Source organism: Eptesicus fuscus, chromosome 18, assembly GCF_027574615.1.
Source record: "Eptesicus fuscus isolate TK198812 chromosome 18, DD_ASM_mEF_20220401, whole genome shotgun sequence".
Lineage (NCBI taxonomy): Eukaryota > Metazoa > Chordata > Mammalia > Chiroptera > Vespertilionidae > Eptesicus > Eptesicus fuscus.
In genome coordinates, this window is record NC_072490.1 from 39464261 (window position 1) to 39488374 (window position 24114).

A 24114-nucleotide genomic window follows, 5' to 3' on the forward strand; every position below is an offset into this window, starting at 1 on the left:
TATGAAAAATATTTAACAAACTCAGAGTGAAGGCACTAAACAATCAAATGGCTATTTGACTAATTAGAATGACCATGAAATCAGTCTTCTTTGGAACATATTTAGGGAATATTCTGATTTAAATCTGAGATCTTGTTTAATAATCTAGTGTCATCAACCTGAAAAATTACCATAATTATAAAATTTAATTTTTGCTTATAGTTGTTGAATTCAAATGAGCTGAGGTAATGCAAATCACTTCAAAAAGGTCATAAACATGACTGTCACATGTTGCTAGCATCACTAAATCTACCTTAAAAGGAGAAAAAAAAATTACCTTGAAAAATTTAGTTCTCACCTTTAGATACGTAAGACAATTTTCAAAACTAAACTAAAAAATGTAAAAATGAATAAGGAGTAGGTGAAGTTTTTATTAGCCATAAAATATCTCTTCTTAAATCTGATTTAAAAAATATGTAGCAAAGATTGGATATTAGGTTATTTTCCCTGGTGACTACCACCTGTTTGGGATGGGGCAAGCATTAGATAACTGTGATATTGTGATTTATAATAAGAAACTTATGTTTAGTCATTGTCCTGTTTCTGGCTGGAGCTCTTAAAACCCTTGGAATTCCCTAAGTGATGGCTGAAACAATGGTGTCTTTTGTTATGTTAATAAGGAGACCTTTGGACTCCACCTAAGGACAGGGGCTAGTTGCCTATGGATCCAACTGTGTGATTAGAGTGTTGGAATGTTCAGTCCCATGACCCTGAAGAGGGGAGGAGAGGAGGGGCTGAAGACTGACTTCAATGGCCACTGGCCAATGACTGAGTCAACCATACCTGTAAAGTGAAGCTCCCATAAAAACCCAAAAGGATACACATGGTTCAGGGATCTTCCAGGTTGGTGAATCCATGGAAATTTGGGGAGTTGGTACACAATAGAGGGCATGGAAGCTCCAAGCTCTTTCCCCATACCTAGCCCTGTGTGGGTGTTCCATTTGGCTATTCCTGAGTTATATCTCTTTATAATAAACTGGTTAATCTAGTAAGTAAAATGTTTTTGTGAGTTTGGTGAGAAACTCTAGCAAATTTACTTAAACCCAATGTCATGATAAACTACCAAGAACTGTAATGAACACGAAAGGGACAGGTGTTAGAGATTTATTTCCCAGACCTAAGTCATTTCCTGGTTATATAAAGTAAAAATCATGATATCAATATAGTCATTTGTGGGTTGCAAGACATTGACAATCCATCCAGCCATCTAACTGACATTTTTGAGTGACTGATCTGTGCCAAGGACTGTGCTAGATGCCTAAGGTAGTGGAAAATAAGACCCTGGGACTTTCCTGGGGGAGCTCACAGAGGAAGACTTACTTATCCCTGATCAGTAATTGACACAAGATAATGGACAAAATGAGTGGTTTGCTTTATTACACATTCGAGAGATAGAAAACAGAGAGAAAAGTCTTGGAAGAGTTGGACAGCTTTATTATCATTGATTTTCGAGTAACCACCAATCAAAGGGCAAGCTGAGTGGCTAGAAATGCTGTGGGCCTTATTAAGTGACTGCAAGAGCCAGGCACTTTCGAAGGCTTTCCCTTACCTCACAGTTCAATTTTCATTTCGTGAAGAAACAGCTTGGTAAGCCTGAGGTCATGTTCTTGTAGGTCCATAACAGAGATGATTTAATGCACCTAGTACGCTACCTACTGGACTGCCACCTGAGGTCATTAGATTTTGAATCATGGGAGGATTTAATGACTTGGGCAACTTTCTTTCCTGCAAATATGTGCAAGCTGGATGATGAATAGTACTGAAGTATAATATATGATGCTGATCATTCATTTAAATTCTCGAAGAAGTGGAGGAGAAACAATTAGCAAAGGGCATTCTTGACTTACCTGAGCAGCAATGCATCTCTGACTCCCGAGGCACTCATTGTAGCAGTCAGGCCAGAAGACATAGCTTTAATTTCTGCAAAATCTAGTTCTAGCCAGAACTAATGAGAACATGATCATAATGGATGTCTCTTGTTTCTCATGCAGTGTGGCTGTGGAATTTTATGGGACAGAGTCAACAGCAACAACCAAAAAGGCTGCTCCTTTTGTACAGCATTCTTTGTGCTTGGTCAGTCTTGTCACTCTCTTAGTGTCACAATAAAAAGACATTTCAGGGACTGTGTGAGGACAGATAGAGTGCATTTTTGCAGTCAGAGTGGACCAGTGAGTAGAATCACATTAGAGAGGATAGGGGTGCTATTCTTGGCTCTGGCATCATCTCAAAGAATGACCTTGGCTGAATCATTTAACCTTTTTGAACCTCAGTTTTCTCATCTGTGAAATGAGGGAAAGAACAGTCTGCCCCCCTGTTCCCTCTCAGGTTTGTTGGAGAATTAAATAGGATAGGGCTGTAAATGGAAGTGCATGGAGCCCATGAGAAGAAAAAGAAGACATTATCTAAATACATCACATTCTTTTCATCATTACTAATTTCCGAAGGTGAAGATAACCTTGTAAAAGAACTATGTAAGCTAATTGTTTTTGTTTTGGAAACAAAGGCTCAACTGGCATCCCTGAATTAGAAAAGAGAGGTTTCCAAACTACTTTAAGACAGAAAACAGCAAACAGTTTTAGATTCTGCTCTGTAATTTTCTTAGTTATTATCTTTTTAGAAAACATATGTTATATTTAGAGGTTTTGGTATTGCATAGTTGAGCATATGTAAAGAAACTTTCTTTCCAATTCACTAATAGAAAGGGAGTAAGAAGAAAGGAAAAGAGGGAGGAATAAATAGAGAAAAAAACCCACATGGCTAGAATAAACTGACTTGAGAAGATAAAGCAAATTCATAATTTAAAATACTATACAATACAAATGAAGTTAAAGATGTATTTGTCCAGAATAGGCTTAACTGGAAGTGGATTGATGTGATTTTCTAGATAATATCCTACATTTCTCTACCTTAATGAGATGTAATCTTAGAAGAGCTCTATCCACTAGGAAATTATAAAAGAATAATCTTAATTTCTCCATGATTCCTTAAAATCAAAATGGCCTTACTCCTATTCTAAAGCAATTTATTCCTCCTCTAAAGGAATTTATTCCTCTCTCTAAATCCATTCTTTTCATGGTCAAACTAGGAGAAAATAGCATTCTGAAACTACTTGGAAGCAATTAGAGATCCTTCAATGATTCATGAATTTTCAGATTCCTCATATGAAAATGTGAAATTGGACCCAATGATCCTAAATTTTTCTTTAGTTCTAAATATAGTGCTAGGATTTGTGAGCATGATGTTAGAGCAATATTTTTACTTTTTGCCAACATATTTTGGATCTGAGATCAAAATGTTACGTACATTCTTCAACATAATCCTTCAGTGATCAAATGTCTCCAAGGACATTTTAGAATCACTTTGACCTTGTAAATAATTTTTAAATTGATATCTTAACTTTATTGTAATTTCCCCTGTGAGGGTTGGGATGGGGTAGTGGAGAGTTTTTGCTTCTTACTTTATATTTTTATTTTTCTTCAAGCATTTACTACCTTTTAAATTGAAAAATAAAAAAGAACCCAGCACAAGAATTGTGCATATCTTTAGTCCACTTTAAGTAGCTATTGATTATATAAAAAATGCTTCAAGGTAAAAATCTAATGTATACTCAGAAATAGCATTTTTAATCCTAGAGGCACTTTTCAATAAATTTTAGTTCTTTGTACAATATATGCTAAACACACACACACACACACACACACACACACACACACAAAAAAAAAAAAAAAAACAAAACAAAACAAAACACAGGGGCCATGCTAATCTTCTCTGTATCGTTTCAATTTTAGTATATGCGCAGAAACATCGATCAGAATGTCAAACCCCAGGGAAGGTAGGGGACAGTGGAGGTAAGGGGGAGAGATCAACCAAAGGACTTATATGCATGCATATAAGCCTAATCAATGGACACAGACAACAGGGGGGTAAGGGCATGAATGAAGTCTGAGGGGTAATGGGGGAATAAGGACATGTATGTAATACCTTAATCAATAAAGAAATTTAAAAACACCAGGGAAAATATTAGTAAGAAATAAGTGAAATGTAGTGTATATCATTATGTCCCTTGAAAATGCTTGGTGCACATATGGGTTTACAGCCCACTGTGAGAGCAAAGCCTTCTGAACATCCTCAGTGCATGATGGTAATCACTTGTCCAAGACTATGTGATTTGAAATCTAGTACTCAGCCCTAGCTGGTTTGGCTCAGTGGATAGAGCGTCGGCCTGCAGACTGAAGGGTCCCAGGTTCAATTCTGGTCAAGGGCACATGCCTGGGTTGCCAGCTTGATCCCCAGAAGGGGGTGTGCAGAAGGCAGCTGATCAATGATTCTCTCTCCTCATTGATGTTCCTATCTCTCTCTTCCTCTTCCCTTCTCTGCAATCAATAAAATATCATTTTTTTAAAGAAATCTAGTACTCATTTATATTCCTTCAATCAATCTAAATATCTTAGCTAGAATGATAGGGTTGGAGGTAGAAGAGGACCATACTGAATGGGGACAATATTAAAAATATTATAGTCAAATCTCTCTTTTGAAATAGAACCCCAAAATCTGACTGTACTAATCCACCCAGTTTTAAAGTATATAAACATATTGTGATTGATAGGATGTTTCAAAAGTGAAACACCCTTCTCACATCCTCATTCCTGGTCATCCACTTCAGCACTAGGCTTTGGTATATAATCTGCTCTCTGACAATGAAACTAGCAGTTGGCATGGACTAGCCTACTAGTACTGTAAATTTATCTTTATTTTAAAAAGTATTACAGATGTCACCATATATCCTTCCATTGACCCTACTTTCTTCCTCTCCCCAGGCATTCCTGGCACTGTTGTCTTGTCTATGGGATATGCATGTAGTTCATTGGTTAATCTCTTCCTGCTCCCTCCACCCTTCCCTCTAAAATACATAAGTCTGTTGCATGTTTCAATGTCTCTGGATCTTTTCTGTTCATTAGTTTATTTTGTTCATTAGATTCCACATATAAGTGAGATTTTCAAGACGAATAGACAAGGTGCTCCTATTGCCCAAACCAACCATGAAACATGTGCGTGTGGCTTTCCCTGACTAGCTGTCACTCAGTTGGCTCATCAGCTCACTGATACTGTATGAAATTATTCCAAATAAAACCATAAGACAAAAAACAAAACAAAACAAAAAACCACAAAACTGCCCAGATGAATCTGGTTCCAAATTGCCAAATGATTGCTATTTTAAGCCACTAAGTTTTGAGATGGCTTAAAATGCACCTAAAACTACCTTATACAATATAGTCAAGTGGGTTTATTCCAGAGAATGCAAAGTAGGTTCAATATCAGAAAACAAATCAATGTGATTCACTATTTTAGTTAAAAGAAAAGAAACATATCATATAATCATTTTATTAAATGTAAGGGATAAAAAGCATCTGATGAATTTCAAAACTTATCGGTTGGGTAAAATTTTATGAACTAGACCCAGATAAAAACTATCTTACCTTGATAAAGTCTACATACCAAAAATAAATGCTCCTGCATATATTAATGAAAATGGTCGTTCTAATAATCTGTAAAAAATATTAACAGCTGGGAAAAGGGGTTACTTTCCACAATATATTAAAAACAAAACAAAAACAAACAAAAAATCTCATAAAACTCAACACCAAACAAACAAAAAACCCCCAACAATCCAATTAATAATGGGCAGAGGACCTGAATAGACACTTCTCCCAAGAAGACATACAAATGGCCAATAGATATAAGAAAAGATGCTCAACTTCACTAGATATTAGGGAGATGCAAATCAAAACTGCAATGACATACTACCTCACACCTGCTAGAATGGCTATTATCAAGAAGACAAGTAATGGCAAGCTTTGAAGAGGTTGTGGAGAAAAAGGAACCCTCATTCACTGCTGGTGGGAATGTAAACTGGTACAGCCACTATGGAAAACAGTGTGGATGCTCCTCAAAAAGTGAAGAATAGAGTTATTATATGACCCAGCAACTCCCCCCCCCACACTTTTTGAAATTTTGCTTTTTAAAAAATTACTGACACTATTACACATTTCCCCCATTTTCTCTCCCATTACCACCTCCACCCAGTCCCCCACCCCCTTCCCTGGTCTTCACCACACTGTTGTCTGTGTCCATGGGCTATGCATATATGGTTTTGGCTAATCTATTCACCTTCTTTTATCCAGTCCCCCATCCCCTCCCCTCTGAGATCTGTCAGTCTGTTCCATGTATCCATGCCTCTGGTTCTATTCTGCTCACCAGTTTATTTTGTTCATTAGATTTCACATAGTCGTGAGATCATATGGTATTTGTCTTTCTTTGAATGGCTTATTTTGCTTAGCATGATAATCTCCAGGTTCATCCATGCTGTCACAGGGTAAGAGTTCCTTCTTTTTTACAGTCACATAGTATCCCATTGTGTAAATGTACCACAGCCTTTTTATCTACTCATCTACTGATGAGCACTTGGGCTGTTTCCAGATCTTGGCTTTGTAAATAACGCTGCTATTAACATAGGGATGCCTATATTCTTTCTGATTAGTGTTTAGGGATTCTTAGGATATATTGCCAGAAGTGGGATCACTGGTCAAAAGGCAGTTCCATTTTTAATTGTTTGAGGAAACTCCATACTGTTTTCCATAGTGGTTGTACCAAATACAGTCCCTTTCAAAAATATTTATTCACAAAGATATATGCACCCTTATGTTCATTGCAGCATTATTTACAGTGGCCCGCTGATGAAAACAACTAAAGTGTCCTTTGGTAGATGGTCAGATTAAGAAGATGTGATATATATAATGGAATACTACTCAACCATAAGAAAAGATGAAATACTTCCATTTGCCACAACATGGATGGATCTTGAGAATGTCATGTAAAGTGAAATAAGTCAGACAGAAAAAGTAAGAATGATAAGATTTCCCACATATGTGGGAAATATAAAACTAAAAACAATAAATGAGCAAACAAGACACAGATAACAGTATGGTGGTTACCAGAGAGAAGGGGTGGGGGTAAGTAAAGGGTAAAGGGACTCAAATACACGGTGACAGAAGATTTGCCTTTGGATGGTGGGTACAATATACAGATGATGTAGCATAGAATTATACACTTGAAACTTCTGTATAATATTTTGTTAATTAAAAATAAAATTAACCGAAGAACTGACATGCATATGTGCATATCCCATGAACAAAGACAATAGTGTGGCAAAGGCCTGGGTCGGGGTGGGGGCTAGGTGGAGGGGCCAAAGGGGAAGGGGCAAAAAGGGGACATCTGTAATACCATCAACAATAAAAAATAAATTAAATTAATAAAATAAAATAAAAAGTATTAGCATTTGCCTTACAGAGATAAATATTTCTAATATTATTGCTTCCACTTGACATAATCTATTAAAACTTCCCAAAATAAAAATGATGTGTATTGAGAGAGACAGAGAGATAGTTTAGAAGAATATAGATTATAATATCTCCTTTATAGATTGCTTTGATCATTTATTTATTTGGAAAGCCAGAAAAACAAATAAGCTATTAAATCTAAGAAAAGAGCTCAATATAGTGGATAAAAAAAAAATCAATTGTATTCCCCAATTGCATCAATAATAAGATAAAATACAAGATATATTTGCAATAGCAACAAACACTATAGCGTATAATATAGGGCTTTGTCTAATTAACTAGAGGCCTGATGCACAAAATTCATGCAAGGGGTTCACACCTTAAAGCTGCGGCAGCCTCTGCCTTGGCCCTTGCAGCCGTGGCTTCGTCTGGAAGGTCATCCAGAAGGTCATCTGGAAGGTCATCTGATCTAATTAGCATATTTTGCTTTTATTATTATAGATGCAAAAAATCTTCATAGTGAAAGCTTTAGCTCTCTATCAAAGGACACATATGAAATATATGTCACAGTTATGGATGAGATGACAGAACACTACAATGTCAATTTTCTTGTATTAATATATAAATTACAAACAATTCGATAAAAAGCCATGTGTTTGTTTGTTTTTTGAGGGACAACAGGAAAAAGTGATTTGAAATTTATATGGAAGAGTTTATTTCTCCAGACAGGTAGAGCAGTTTTGAAAATAAGACCAAGATGGAGAACTTGTTCCACCAGACAGTGAGATTCATTGGGAACATACTAACTAAACAAAAATGTAGAAGTCTAAGGGAAAGTCCAACAAATAGTCATGTAAGAGGATTTCAATCCTGAGATTGCAATCCTGAGAGAAAGAAATTATTTCTAAATAAAAAAGTAAATGGAGATAGTAAAGATTAAAACTGAAAGAAAAAGCAAAACAAAAATACAAGTCAATACAAATTTAAAAGCTCATTAATTTTGCTTCACAAAACCCTTGGCTTGCCAAAAGGACTCATAAATATCACAAATGAAAATAAAACAACAACAAAATCCCCCCAGACTATGTTTTTCTAAATTGTCCTACTAATTGCTTATTGTTAAAGTGATAGGAAGAAAAATTCTCTTCAAACAATTAAATCTTCTGCCTATTTGTATTTTTAGCTCTTAGGTATATTTTGGTATATCATATGTATGATTTTGAAAAAAAACCTGTTAATTGATCATTAATTTGGGCATCTGCCGTGCAACTCATGTTTAATTACATAAATCACCTTAGATAACTCCTGAGTAAAAATAAATGCCAATGCAGGATGCTTCGTATCGTTAATGTTAGATCTCTAAGAATCGGGAAAGCTCATTCTGGGGAATAAACTTCAGTGTTATTGAATGAAAAAACACTTTCCAGTTTAGGAGAGGAGGGATTACCCAGTGCCAATGGAGGAGGCGCTCAGGAAGACACAAGCAGAATGATCCTTTCTGCGCTAACGCCAGAAACACTGTGAATGGTACACGGGATCTTGTAAAAATAGCCACCGTCTGGCACTCACAGGTCTGGGTCGTGGTGTGTTAAACAATAATACCTTCCCCTGATGGAACTCCTTGGGGCCAAAAAGCTTTCACCTGTATTATTCCATTAACCTCACTGCATTTTTATGGGAAATGTGTTTATTTTTTGAAATGACATTGAAATATATCCTTAAAAGAACATTGTAGGTTTGTACAGGGTTCTCTTCTTTTTAAACCAACACATTACCTTTTAAAAATCAATAGTCTCCTTCTCTTTAAATTATCACATTTCAAAACGATAGCAGCCAATAAATGTTAATGTGATTTTCCAAAATGCTATCTCTCTTAATTTCTAAACCCTCATCTCTACCCTGCCTTCTTGAGGCAAAGGTTATCTTTCCATTCTTTACAGTAGTATCAAAATTATGGATTTTGTTCAATTTTAAACTGGTATTTATGAACATGAATTAATGTAAATGCAAAAAGACCCCATATTATTCATCACCTGATTGAATTAAGGCCTGCACTTTTAAAAGGGCTGCTTCAGTGGCCTCCAATCCGTTCAATCACACAGAAATACAGGCTCAGACGGATGAGGCTTTTCTGCAAAGCTTTCGTTCTAGGCTGCAGTCCACATGTTAGCCTCATATTTTATTCGTAACTTGTTGCTGCCGTTCAATCTATAAAATCTCTGCCGAAGGCTCCCAAACTGCTTGTAATTTAAACTTTTACTTTTGGTGACTCACCACTTTCAAGCTGCCATCTCTGACCATATCCCCTTTCCAGCTGAATTTATGCATTCTTTGTACTAATAATTGCTTCACTTTTTACTCTATTTGGGGATTCTTAAATTAGCTGTTACAATTTATTGCCCAACTTATTTTGTTCTCAGGCACTTTTCCTGGAAATAAGTTCACGCTATTTTCAACGAGCAAACATTTGACGGCTGCAGGAAGACAGACCGGAGAATGCTATGGGCTTATGTCCCCAGTGCACCATAACTGTGTGGCCCTGGATAACATTTAGCTCCTTAACGTGTCAGGTGCTCACTTTGCTCAGCTCCACAAGGAGTTAAGTAAAAGTATGAGCATCTGCCTGTTCCATGCTCTTTAGTCTCAGTTTGGTCAATGAGACTTTCAAAAGTTTATCAAATTGTCATTAGTTTTATCATTAGCCCATTTGTTTAAAATAAAGGACCATTCACGAAGCCAGCATTTTCCTTTTTGCTGACATCCAATCATTATAAATATTGCTTATGGACTTATTCATAGAATGTCTATGAGTAACCTGGATCCTTTTTTAAAGAAATATATATTTTTTTATTTCAGATAGGGAGAGAGAGAGAAACATCAATGATGAGAGAGAATCATTGATTGGCTGCCCCCTGCACGCCCCACACTGGGCATCTAGCCAGCAATCTGGGCATGTACTTGACCAGGAATCAAACCATGACCTCCTGGTTTATAGGTTGACCCTCAACCACTGAGCCATGCCGGCTGGGCTGTATTCTTACTGATCTCCACTTTTGGAGTCTTAGCAACTTGGCTTTCTCAATATTTTTCTGAGAGGGCTTCTCACCCTCTCTTGGTATTCTTTTTGACATCTAGAGACCAAAAGCCATCACAACCATGCTAATATTGTCACATACTCGCTCAAAAGCCCCAAGTTGGGTGTGCCTATTCACTCAGCTAATACTTTATCAAAGTGGAGTACTGTAAGCACAGGGATTTGTCAGACATGTTACATGCCCCCTGTTAGAAGTCTGGCAGATTCATTAAGAATTAACCTACTGGTATATTTTTCCTCTGATACTTTCCTCACGACTGAGCTATCAATTTTGTCTCTTTCCTATAGAAAGAGAGCAAAGAGAGAAGAAAGCTAATTGAGAAAATATATATATAAGAACTAGCACAAGCACAGAACAAGTGTTAAACAGGTGGCAACTATTATTCTTACCATCATCAGCAGCATCACATTAGTTTATGTGTATTAAGAACTCATTAGTGGACTCAATTCTTGCTTCCATTTTTCATTAGCTACAGCAACCTTTGAGGAAGCTACATTGTATTTCCACTTCATAGCTTGGCAGCCTGTGCCCTCAGGGGTTAAGTACCTTGATTGCAGTCATAGAGTCAAAAACTGAGCTTGCGTTTGCCAGAATCACTGCCCATGCTTTGATGTGACAACATCACCCATCACTTACCCAGCTTCACCGAAGTATTTCTCAACTTTCTGCTCTCCCTTTTCCCTATTCTGCCATTCTCCCACCCCAGTAAGTTCACTTGTAACTCTCCCATTCTCAGAAAGGTCTTAGAAGGTGAAAAGGGGTGGAAATTGAGGTTAAAGAAGGAAACATTATGTTATTTAAATATTGCCTTCATCCTACCCAAACTTCCAGCTTCACCTACCCATTCTCTGCCCCAGGCATTCACAGAGCAGTTGCTATTTCCATCTTACGTATTGTGTTTTCTTGTCTTTATTCCATTGCTTTTTCTCTACTTATAATGAATATCTCCCTTTTCCTTGATTCTTCACCAGTTCTTACTTTATACTCATTAAAATCCAAATATTCAGGTATTTGAAATATTGGGGGACCAGTCTGTAAAGTACCTGTCTATCCACTATACTGTACATCTGAAACTAATACAGAATAATAGTAGATGTGAACGATAATTTAAAAAAATCAAAATCTTCCTTCAAAGCTCCTATATTTCTGGTAAATGTTACTTCTGTCTGAAGCCTCCTGGACATGCCTAGTCAGAAATAACTACTTGTTCCTCCATGCTTCTCCCATGATAATTATGATAGAGTGGCAAGTGATTTTACACCTTGCTCCTCACCTGCAGAAAATGTATCCTCTCTGCCCTTCCAGATCCTCTTTTCATCCAGCTCTGTCCTATGGCTGGCTTGCCTGGACTGCCTTCATATGAGTCCTTGCTCTGGCTTCTCTTGGGTTCACCAATGAAGAGCAGCAACAGGAGATTGTAGGGAGTGAAGGATCAGATGATGTCTGGGTGTTAATGCCTCTGGGTCCCTCCCCATCAACTTACTGAGTGTGAGTTGTACCTCTCAGTGAATGTATCGCTTCTCTGAGCGTGGTCACAGCTTCTATGAGGAGCTTTCTCTCTTCCCAGAAATGGCTCCCATGTCCTTCGCCTCCTCGGCCTAGATGATAAAGGAGCCACGCTTATATTGAACCCAGGGTGCTGCACTATCGCGTTTCTCTACATGCTGCTCAAATGATCCTGCTGAGACCCTCTCTGATGAACTTGTTACTATGCTCTTCTAAGCTGTTGCTTTTACAAGCCACATTATTGCACTTATTAGAAGAGTGTCTTCAGGGTGAGTCAATAAGCCCTGATTGATGATAATGATAACAGCTAGAATTTATTGAACACATACAATGTTTTGTTCACTCTCTTGAGTAGATTGCATGCATTAGTCTAATTTAATTAAATCCCTATTAGCTAGGCAAGGCACAAAGATGGTTAGAAGGTACCAGAAGTAACTTGCTCATGGGCACCCCAGTGACTGAGTGGAGCTTAGGACTCAGGTCTGTCCAAAGCCGAAACCCTAAGTTCTAGGTTTAAGCCGGTGCTTTGCAAACCTGAGTATAGCACCTGGACGGTTTGGTAAAACAGAGCCACTGGGCCCACCCCCGAGTGTCTGATTCTGTGAGTCTGGAGCAGGGCCCAAGAATTTGATTTCTAACAACTTCCCAGGAGAAGCGGATGTGCTGGTCTGGGTACCACACTTTGAGAGCCACTAGTTCAGCCAACAGTGCTTTCCATACGCAAGGACTTAAGCAGCCATTCAATAGTATGAACGACAAACATTTTAGGGCTTGTGTCCTGCTGAATTCCTAACTGCAAGTCAGACGAGCAAAGAAATATTATCGTCTTTGTATTGTCAATACATAAGATTCCATGCAGCCAGAATTTTAGGTGTTAGAATAATTTGCTGGTGATAAATGTCAAGAAATGCACCAAGGCCAGGTCGGTATTTGAATTATTGGGATGATCACGTTGTAAAGCATATAATTGTCTAATCACTATGCTGTACACCTGAACCTAATAAAAAATAATAACGAGTATCAACTGTGATTGAAAAATAAAATAAAAATAAATGCACCATTCTCAGGACTTTATTCTGATCAAGCAAACTGTAAGTAATCAGATAAGTATAATGCAATAGGATAACTGTTATCTCCTTTATGACAGCATATATGTATCACATTAGCTGAGCACATTTGAGGAAGAAAAATAGGGAGGTAATAAATTCCTTCTCAAAGAGGCAATAATGAGACTTAATATTTTAAAAAGTGTTACTCTACAGGAAACACATGAGAAGATGAGCATTCTAAGGACAGGAAATACCCTTTGGAGAAACTTGCAAATGGAACTGAAGATACAAGGTACCGACAAGGTACCAAATGTTCCCAGAACACAAGTGTGGCATTCTGCCTCTCTAAAAGGAGACACTAACCTTTGCTCACCACACACATTATCCTTATTGAGCACCTCTTACATGCTAGACACTGAGCTTGGCGTCAGGGTTGCACTAACGATGCAGACAGAGTACCTGCCCTCAAGGAGCCTTGTTTAGATTATGCACATCAGCTAGATACATGGCCTTATGGACAACATACTCTGTTCAAACTTAGTCTCAAGCAAAATATATTCACAAAGGTGATCCGGGAGTCAAACAGCCAGAGACCTCACCTCAGAATCAGTGTTCATGTTATTAACTGGTAGTTAAAAATTATTTTATATGCCAAGATGGATTTTACTTAGAAGACATAATTGTCATTCATATGCATAATCTGAGCCAGATTATAAACGTGTGACTTTTTCTAGAAGAAAATGTCCCTTCTTTCCCAAGAAGCTAGAAGTAGGGGTCGGGTGGGAATACTTTCATCAAAGGCCAATCTCATTCCAACTGCTAGGCACAGCTGCAATTCACATCCTTCTGACTGGCTTCCAAACTAAGTAATTTAACAAAGGGCTGATGAAAAAAATGGCCATAAATCTTATGCTGTGTGTTATAATTTAACTCTGGGTTTAGCATAGGAAAATATTATTTGCATTGATTAGAAATATGGTTTATGGCTGCATAGATTATCAACCCTGAACTTTTTAAAATTATTGGCGTGGCTGACATGATGAACTACACAGGAGCACTTCTAGATGGCATCTCAATGTCATTTGTTACTCATATCGTATTGGTCTAGGAATAAATACATATATTTCACTCAATGTGAGGTCTTATTCCAATCACCAAAATATGCCCATGTCTATTCAATGGTTGTAATCATAAAACCATCAGCTAAACATTTAGAAAATTCAGTGCAAGTAAATTCTAGTATTAACTATCCAACTATCATTATGCTATTTCCCCACTTTGTTGAACCTAATATAATGATCTGATCAGTCTGACTATGAGGATTTATTTATAAATTCATTAAAATGTTCTGAGGTATATTTTGAAAGACTTAAATTGTGGTCTGTAGGGTCTGACAAAAAGCGGGCAAATTTCTCTCTTATTAGCTGTGTGACCTTGACCAAATGACTTAGGATCTCTGAGAGTCACTTTCTAATCTGTAAAATAAAAATAATAATAAAACTCAAGTTTTAAAGCTGAAGAAAAAAACAAATGTGGTAATGCGTTTTTGGTAATGTATTCTGGCATAAAAGAGCAGTTATTCTAATGGTTTATTATGAATAGAGTTAAGATGATTGAAAAACTGTTGTGTGTTAGGCCCTGTTCAAGGAGCTAAATTTTTAAGACTATTCCCCACCCTTAGCCCAGTTTTATCTCTAAAGTTCTGCCACACACCAGAAAAAAGTGTCCTGGCATTTCCAAGGAGGGGGCCAATGAGGTAACATCTTGGTTGTACCAGGTGTATAAGATACACAGAAGTTGTAGCACATCTTTGGAGTCCTTCTTTGAAATTATAGTTACCTTTCACTTGAATGAGTCTTGACATTCCCTTGTGGATTCCTGTGGCAAGGTTGATGCTGTTGGCACCCTTCTCTGGCTCAGGAGGAGAGGGCAGAACGAGAGGACTTTCTTTTCCACTCCTATTACTCTTGGATAATGACGATCTTGCACACTGTTGCATGTTATAGACTCAAAGCATGTGCAAAGCAAAGGGCAATGGTTTCCATTACACTTGCATTTCACTAGAGATCTGCCTTTCCAGAAACAAAGCAGATGTTTCAACACTTTCCAGGTACTGAAATATTACACTCTGGCAATGTTCATCCACTGCATGCTTGGTCATACTGTTCCCTCCAGATAAAATGCTGTTCCATCAAGGTCAGAAGACCAGTGAAAATGCCTGCTTTTATCCTACAGTGAAAACCAAATAAATTTACCGAAATTCTTCCCAGTTCACATTCCACCTTCTCTGTGAAACCTATTGTGAGGGCCTATGTTAAAAATAACTTCATCTTCTTCAGAAGATACTGTGCACTATAAAAATTGTATTTTACATATAAGTACATACATATATGTGTGTGTGTGTGTGTGTGTGTGTGTGTGTATTTCTTCCTAACTAAACCGGATACCCTATATTGCAGTGGTCATGGACATCATTGTATCCTCCAAAAAATAAAAATAAAAAATGTCATAGATTCAGGATGTAGTTGCTTAATAGAAGGTAATCTATAATCTAACACTTATAGAATGCTAGTGCCTCTCAAATTGTGTTCAATGGATCACAGATCCTATGAGAGAGTCCATGAAAGGAAGGATTCATTTCAAACAAATTTAGGACCTGCTGTTCACTAGACTTAATTCAAAAGACTGTTAAGAAGCTCTGAAGCAAAGAAACGGACTTACTTTGGCCCAGTATTTCCCTGCAATAATATCAGTTCCAGAGGACTAGGACATTTTCCATTTCTAACACAATGACTCTACTGCCTGGTGGAGTGCCTGGAGCTTAGTAGACACCTAATAAATATCTGAATGAGGTCGAACATATCATCCCTTTTTAAGGTATAGAAAATGAACATAGTGCATAACATTTTGATTTCTTAGGAAGAATATTAATACAAATGATATATTTATATGAATCATTTTAATTATAAATATATATTTCATAATACTTTTTTGTAAATGTACACAAAAGTGTATTTAGTGGCATTGGTTAATGAACTACATTTGCTTCAGAAAACTCACTAAGAAGGATGGCTACTAAAAACTACAACTTGAACCCAAAACAATTAATTTAGTTCATTTGTCCTCACTCCTTAGCAATTTTAGAATAGGGTCAGGAGATGCATACATTTCTTTTCTGCCATAATATAATATTTCCTAAGGAATGATACTTTATTGGCTAGAAATAAGATTTGCTTTTGCTATTTTAGTATATTTGATAACATAAGAATATTTCTAGATTTTTTTCCCCTCATGTGACTTTGATAGCATCTCCATCTATAATTTACTTTGGAGATTTAAAACAAATGTCAAAAAAATTTCTTACACTGCTTACTATGTAATCCCATTGTGGATATTAATGCCAATATAGCAGGAAATAAACATGGCAGAGGTAAATAAAATAGGTGTGCTTGGTACCACTCTCTACTAATGAAATTTTCTGGGATTTTGTAGGAAATGGTTACAAGTGGAATGATTTTCACCATGAAACTTAAGGTGTTGAACTTTGCAAAGAGAGTTGTTTTGTTTTTTACTGAAAAAAAAAATGTGGTTGATTTTCCCATAACCTAAAATTTCCATTTTCCTCTCCTTAGGTTTACCCTCAAGACTGCTATTTATCCTAATGGAAGCCGCTCACATTCACTGAAGGTACAATAAACAATTTAAAGGGAATGCTAAGGGAGTAATATTAAGGTTAGCCTCTCATACCCTCAATAAAAAAATATATGTAGGTTTTCCACTCACTGCCTTATTTTCCACCCTATTTTCATGATTTGGGAATGAAAGTGTAGAGTCTGGTGAGTTTGTCATCAGTCTATAATTATTCGTGTTATTAAAATCTGTAATAATAAGATCATAATATGCTAATTAGACTGGACAGCCAAACGACCTTCCAGACGAAGCCCGGGCTGTGAGGGCCAAGGCAAGCATTGGGCCTCTAGTAGAATATAAATAATAAACTACATGTAAAAGGGGATGGGAAAAGGGCAAAAAGGTGAAGGTGAGTAAGAGGTACAAATTTACATTAGAAAATCAATTAGGCTGGTGTGGCTCACTTAGTTGGGCATTATCCTGTGCACCAGGAGGTTGCCGGTTTGATTCCTGGTCAAGGGCACATCCCAGGGTTGCAGGCTGGATCCCCAGCGGGGGACATACAGGAGGCAGCCGATAGATATTGTGCTTTCACATCTATGTTCTCTCTCTCTCTCTCCCCCTTCCTTCCTCTCTCTCTAAAAATTCAATAAACTATTATTTTAAAAAAATCAATTAGTCACAGAAATATAATGTACAGTGCAGGGAATAAAGTCAATATTATTGTAATAACTATGGATGGTTCAGATGGGTACTAGACTTATTGTGGTGATCATTTAATTAGAAAGATAAATGTTGAATAACTTTGTTGAATGTCTGAAACTAATATAATACTGCATGTTAACTATATTTTAATAAAAAATAGAAAAAAAATTTTAATGCTATATGAATGAGATTTACTTATGTCTTTGTCCTATGTCCCTCTTACTCAGCCCCTGGATAAATAGGGAATATATTCTCAAGGTGGTGAGCATGTTTTGCTTGTTCTTATGGGAAAGAAAAAGATAATTGCCTCAAAAGTCAAATATTATACAAGAGATGAATGAGATTAGAGATTGGATTAAGATTTGTGTTAGTGAGTTACTCAAAAGCTAATGCAATATGCAAATATACTTAAAACAATCTCCCTATATTATCCATTGTTTATAAAAACATCTTAGTTCAAGTGCTTTGCACTTAACTCCAGTTTCTGAGTTAGAATCAGTCGGAAGTACGTCCATGTTTCATTGCTTTGGCAACATTTAAATGGATCTGCATCAAACAATGTAATTGCTAAGATCACAGGCTGAGGAGTCAGGCAGAGCTCACTCTACCACCCAATTATGATCTTAGGTAAACTAATTTTTTTTTTGAATCTTGAAGATAATGGAATAATAATATCTCCTACTTCACAGGGGTAGAGTGGGTATAAAAAGTCATTAGGATGATGTGCCTTTCACCCAGGCAATGTCCATAAGTGTTACATCACCATTATGCTAGATCAAGGACATATTAGCACATGGAAGTTCAACATTCTCTGGGCCATACATCTTTCCTTTCAATGACTGACATATGTATGTGGGGTCCTAACACCATCAAATAACAGATAATACTTTTTTTTGCAGTCAATTTTGGCATCTTTCACCTCTGTCCATTTATGTCCTTTTTAAAATATGTTTTTATTGATTTCAGAGAGAGGAAGGGAGAAGGAGAGAGAGAGAGATAGAAACATCAATGATGAGAGAGAATCATCCACCAGCTGCTTCCTACACGCCGTTTACGGGGGATCGAGGCATGTGCCCTGACCGGGGAACTGAACCGTGGCCTCCTGGTTCATGGGTCAACACTCAACCACTGAGCCACACCTGCCAGGCAACCCCTGTCCATTTATGTCTTGGTTAAACATATTCTTGTCACTCCAAAGAGAGGAACAATATAGTGTCAAGTGACAAAGCCATTGAGTGAAGTCTTTCACCTCCCGGACCGTCCACACAACAGCTCAATGGGCCTCTGGGTGGCAGCCTGGGCTTGCTCACCCGTCTGTGATGGGTGAAAGGACACGGTGCTTAGCATGTGGTCTGTGAAACAGGCAGCTGCAGATAAAATGAAAACACAATAGAACTGGTTTAAATTCTTCCTTCTTAGGTCTTTTCCCCCAGGTTCAGATGTTCAGGGAACTCTCCTGCCCTCTGCTCCTGACAGGAATATGTTCCATCTGCCTGGATAAGTAGGCCACCATTGTATAACAGGAAAACCAGAGATGGCTGACTCCAGCAGAAATTCTTCGAAAGGTTATCGGTTAGGTCTCAGTAACTAGAAGCAGACTAACTATTGAAGTCAAGGCCATCCTATTGAAATTATAGAATCACACCCAAGTGATGCCACATGTCCTGCTGCTGACTCTGCAGGAACAGAACATAGGAGGCCGACCCAGGCACTGCTGAACCTGCTTCTTCACATCATTTATTTCTAATTCTAAAGCTAGGACAAGGATGTGATTGGCCACCTCTAGGTCACCTGACTGTCTTCCAGCTGGAGGGGGATGGAAAAAAGAGAAAACAATGTGTCTGGTATTTCTAGCTTGTATATTGGGAGGAAGGCTCTATTTCTCACCAAGACTCACTAAGTGGAAAATTTTCCAAATAAGGAAAGGAATTTCAGATCAGATGTTTAGAAGTTAAAACAATAATAACAAACAAAGTCAGATGTGGAATCACAGACATGAAGTAGTTAAGAGCATCTATGTGGAGTGATTCAGACCTGAGTTCATGTCTTAAACAAGTGACTTGGTCCTGCTAACTTCAATTTCCTCTGAAGAAAAAAACATGGGAATGATGCCTTCTCTACATTTGCACTGGGCATGAAAATCCGTTTATATTTCCAGGTATATATTGAACCTTCACCTAGTTTCTCATCACCCTCCAGTCATCACAAAAACATCATTTATTCCATTAATATAAATGATCTAGAAATACGTGTGTGTGTGTGTGTGTGTGTGTGTGTGTGTGTGTACTGGAGGAGTCCAAACAGCCTTCTGAGTTGTCAAAGTTCTGTACTCTCAGAATAAAGTTTAGAGTTCCTAATATAAAAAAAAAAAACAACAACAACACCCACACACCAATGTTTGTAAATAAAATTGACAACATCTACAATTAATCAAGTAACTGTTATGGGCCAGGCTATCTACTAGGCACTTTAGAAGCATTATCAGTCATCTTTCTGCAGTCCTGCAAAGCATATAATATTGTTTCTATCCTATATAATAAAAGCCTAATATGCAAATTGACCAAACAGCGGAATGACCGGTGGAACGACTGGTTACTATGATGTGCACTGACCACCAGGGGGAAGACGCTCAACGCAGGAGCTGTCCCCAGCCTGCAGGCCCCCAGGGCCACCCCCCTGATCACCCTGCTGGTCGCCCCACAGATCGGCCTTGATTGCTGGCCAGGCCTAGGGACCCTACCCATGCACAAATTTCATGCATAGGGCCTCTAGTTTTATATAAAAGAAAATTGTGTCCAAGCAGGTTAGTGACTTGCCCAAGACCACAGAGCTAGGCTGTGAGACAAAAAGGACATGTTTTGTGTGTGTGTTTTATTTTTTGCTTTTGTTGTATTTAGGCCTTTTATTGGTAATTTTTAGGTTATATAGGTTTCTCGCTGAAAAATAACTTATTATCTGTGTGTTTCTTGCTATATAGAAACAGAAACAAGAATTTTTCTTAGGTATTTTATCAAAAGGTGAGATTGCTCAGTCACAGGTTATATTCACTTTCTTTTTTTATTTAAAACTTTTATTTTGAAAAAAAAATTAATTTAAATTTATTTTAGCCTTGCCCATGTGGCTTGGTGGTTGAACGTGGATCCACAAACCAGGAAGTCACAGTTTGATTCCTGGTTAGGGCACATGCCCAGGTTTCTGATTCGATTCCCAGTAGGGGGCATGCAGGAGGCAGCCAGTGATGACTGACAATGATGAATAAAAATATTCAAAACTATTCTAATCTATTGTTAGATTATTTAGAATAACTTGGATGCCCTAGTGAACACCAAACTTACAAAATTATAGTCTCTTTAATTTGCTGATCATACAAAACTCTTGGTGACCAAGGAGCTAACTACCTGATGAGGCAGCTTCAAGTTTTGGACAGCTCCCGGGATGAAATGGGGTAACATCTTACTGCCTACAATGTTCTACTTGGGGGAATAAAGCAGAACAAACAACCACTGTTCTTGACAAATGGATACAATTTCAGTTTTTCAAAATGTGAGTGTCAGATTCATTCATTGTACTAGATGGATCTGTCAAATGCCGCTGCCGTTTTCCCAATGGATGGCACACTGCAAAAACAAGTCGGGTCATTTAAAGGACTGAATGTCACCTCATCGATACTGCCATCAATATAATTTGTGTTGTCATTTTGCCTCACACTGACTTTAAGGTCTATGGGCGGCGGGGGGGGGGGGGGGGGATACTCCACGTCTGCACAGCACCAACTGATCACATGTGCTTGACACAGTACGCTGCTCATTTCCAGATTCAAGGATGAGCTCTTGAACTCCTTAATCTACTCACCCTACTAACAGCCCATACTAGCTAGGTTGTTTGGGTCAAGAAACCTAAGAGTTTCCAGTCCTAGCTGTTTTGGAGGGGACAGAGGCTAGCTCTCACTCCAACAACCCTCCCCTTCTTGCCTTGAGCCTATCAGAGGCTGCTTTTGCTAATACTAGCATTTCATTACAGAAAATTATTTCTTCTTACCTGATGGCAAGCACACAACCTCAAATGCTGTTTTTATAAATCAGGCTACCACCAATGGAGTATGATTTATAGACTTTTCTATTAGACATCCGTCTACCTGTAACATCTCAACTACTGCATCACAGAGGCTATAAGCCCTTCCAGAGGGGATCAACTCTTCCCAGACACATGAAATAAGTATTTACATTCCGTATTGCCCAAAGGAAAAGAAATTGATTACAAAATGCAAGAGAGTGACTAATAATTTTCCCTGTGTCTGTGTTCACTAAAGCATTTTTAATAGATTCAATAACACTGAACAAATTGTACAGCATTAAATAAAAATTAGTAAATTAACAGAAAACTATTTATAATAACAAAATAAACACATCAATATAAAAAAGTTGTTATAAATTGATGAGAAAAATAGGTAAAGATCATAAAGTCTGAAAAGAAGAACTATAAACAGCTAATAAATATATGAAATTATATTTAATCTCACTATTATTAACCAAAGAAATATAATTAAAATAATTTGTGGTGTATTTTACTTATCAGAATGACAACGATTTAGGCAAATTGATAATGGTATTATTGAGAGTCAGGAACCACATAGGATGTTAAATTTCTAGTAGAAAAGCAAGGCAGGGTAAGCTTTCTGAAAGACAATATGTCAGTATGTACCAAAACTGACAAGCAGCCACTTGCGATCTGGAAATCCATTCCAAGAAAGAAAAAAAGAACAAATGCTTAAAGACATATAAACAAGAATGTTTCTCTCATTGTTTAGAGAAGCAAAACAGGGGTAACCTAAGACTGGTTCAATAAATAATGAGATGTTGTTCGACCATTAAAATGATGACATAGATTTTTATTAGGTGATATGGAATCATGCTCATAATGCATTGCCAAAAAAGTGTCACAGAATTATTTTATAGTTTGATCTAATTAAAGATATTTTATGCTTGCATTGTGTGTGTTTTCCCTCACGAAAGAACGTCTCAAAAAAATGCTCAAAAATGTTACAGAGATCATTTATCAGAAATGGGATTTCGAGTGTATTTTTACTTTTTTCTTTTTTTACGTCCTCTCAATTTTTGAAGTTTCTGCAATGAGTTTGTTTATATTACTTTTACAATTAAAGCTATTTTAATTTTCAATAATAAGGCTTAGATTTCTCTAATTTTCAATTTATTTTGCATCATGGCTCAAAGCCTGTGTGTAAAAGCAAAATCAGCTTTTTTTTGTATCAATCTAAATTTACTTTCTACAAATTCATCATTTCAGATTGGTACAAGTTTCACAGAGTAATATTGTTATGATTTCAATATTGTATTACCCTTCAAAGCAATGGAGGTTTTTGAATAATTTCCTTCACAGTTTTCATCTGCTACTGAGATGGGGGTGAGGTAGCAGGATGAAGAGAAATAGATATTTGTTATCTTAAACTAGAAAAGGTCAACAAGAGGAAATCTGATCTATACTCTTTTTACAAGATAGAAGCTCCCAAATGTCAGCCTAACACGTACAGACTATACTTATATGTATATACTAGAGGCCCGGTGCATGAAATTTGTACATGTGGGGGGGTGTCCCTCAGACCGGCCTGCACCCTCTCGCAACCTGGGACCGCTGGCTCCTAACCACTGGCCTGCCTGCCTGATGACCCCTAACCACTCGCCTGCCTGCCTGTTTGCCTCTAACCACTCACCTGCCTGCCTGATCACCCCTAACCACTCTGCCTGCCTTCCTCATTGCCCCTAACTGCTCACCTGCCTGCCTGATCGCCCCTAACTGCTCACCTGCCTGCCTGATCGCCCCTAACTGCTTGCCTGCCTGCCTGCCTGGTCATCCCTAACCACTTGCCTGCCTGCCTGATCACCCCAGCCACTCGCCTGCCTGCCCGATCACCCCTAACCACTCTGCCTGCCCGCCTGATTGCTCCTAACTACCTCTGCCTCAGCCCCACTGCTGTGGCTTCATCCCGAAGGACGTCCAGAATGATGTTTGGAAGATCGTTTAGCTGTCCGGTCTAATTAGCATACTACGCTTTTGTCATTATAGATATGTGTATTTGGTACATATAATAAAGTGTTCCTATATGTATGTGCATTTGCACAGACTCTCTCTCTCTCTCTCTCCTCTCTCTCTCTCTCTCTCTCTCTCTCACACACACACACACACACACACACACACACACACCCATAGGCTTGGGCTAGTCTCACATTGGGGCAGAAATGACCAACTGTTGACTAAAGCCTTTAGTTAGCTCCTCCAGATTGTAGAGGCATCACTAGAACCAAGAAGGGACAACATTCTCCATCTCCACTTGCAGCTATCTATTATTATTTTGTTTTGTTTCTTCCCCAAGGAATGTGACCAGAAATGATGTGGGTAGTTTATATTTGAAGGATAATAACTTGACACTTGAGCTTTCAGCTTTCTCTTCTTTACTTTTTGAGCCAAATGTAGAAGCCATACGATGAAGGAAGGTGGGTTCCTGAATCATGTGAGCAGAGAACTGACCCCCAAATCACCAAAGTGCATACTGAACTATAGGGTGAGTAAGAAATGAACTTCCAATGTGTCATACTATGGAGACTGAAGGTTTTATCTGTTAGTGTTTAACTAATGAATCTTTTTCTGTAGATCTCAGTTGCCTTATCTGTAAAATGAAATATCTGAATGTGATTAGTTCTGTTTTTTCCAGTGTTTATTTTTTTATCTTACTTTTCT

General features: G+C 37.7%; 1 protein-coding gene and 1 pseudogene across 2 annotated transcripts in view; both read right to left on the bottom strand.

Moving 5' to 3' along the window:
• GRM7 (glutamate metabotropic receptor 7) overlaps positions 1-24114 on the bottom strand; it is a 734510-nt gene that overhangs the window by 690366 nt on the left and 20030 nt on the right. The gene's annotated exons all lie outside the window — the stretch shown is intronic.
• Positions 3753-3836, bottom strand: LOC114228634 (U6 spliceosomal RNA; annotated as a pseudogene).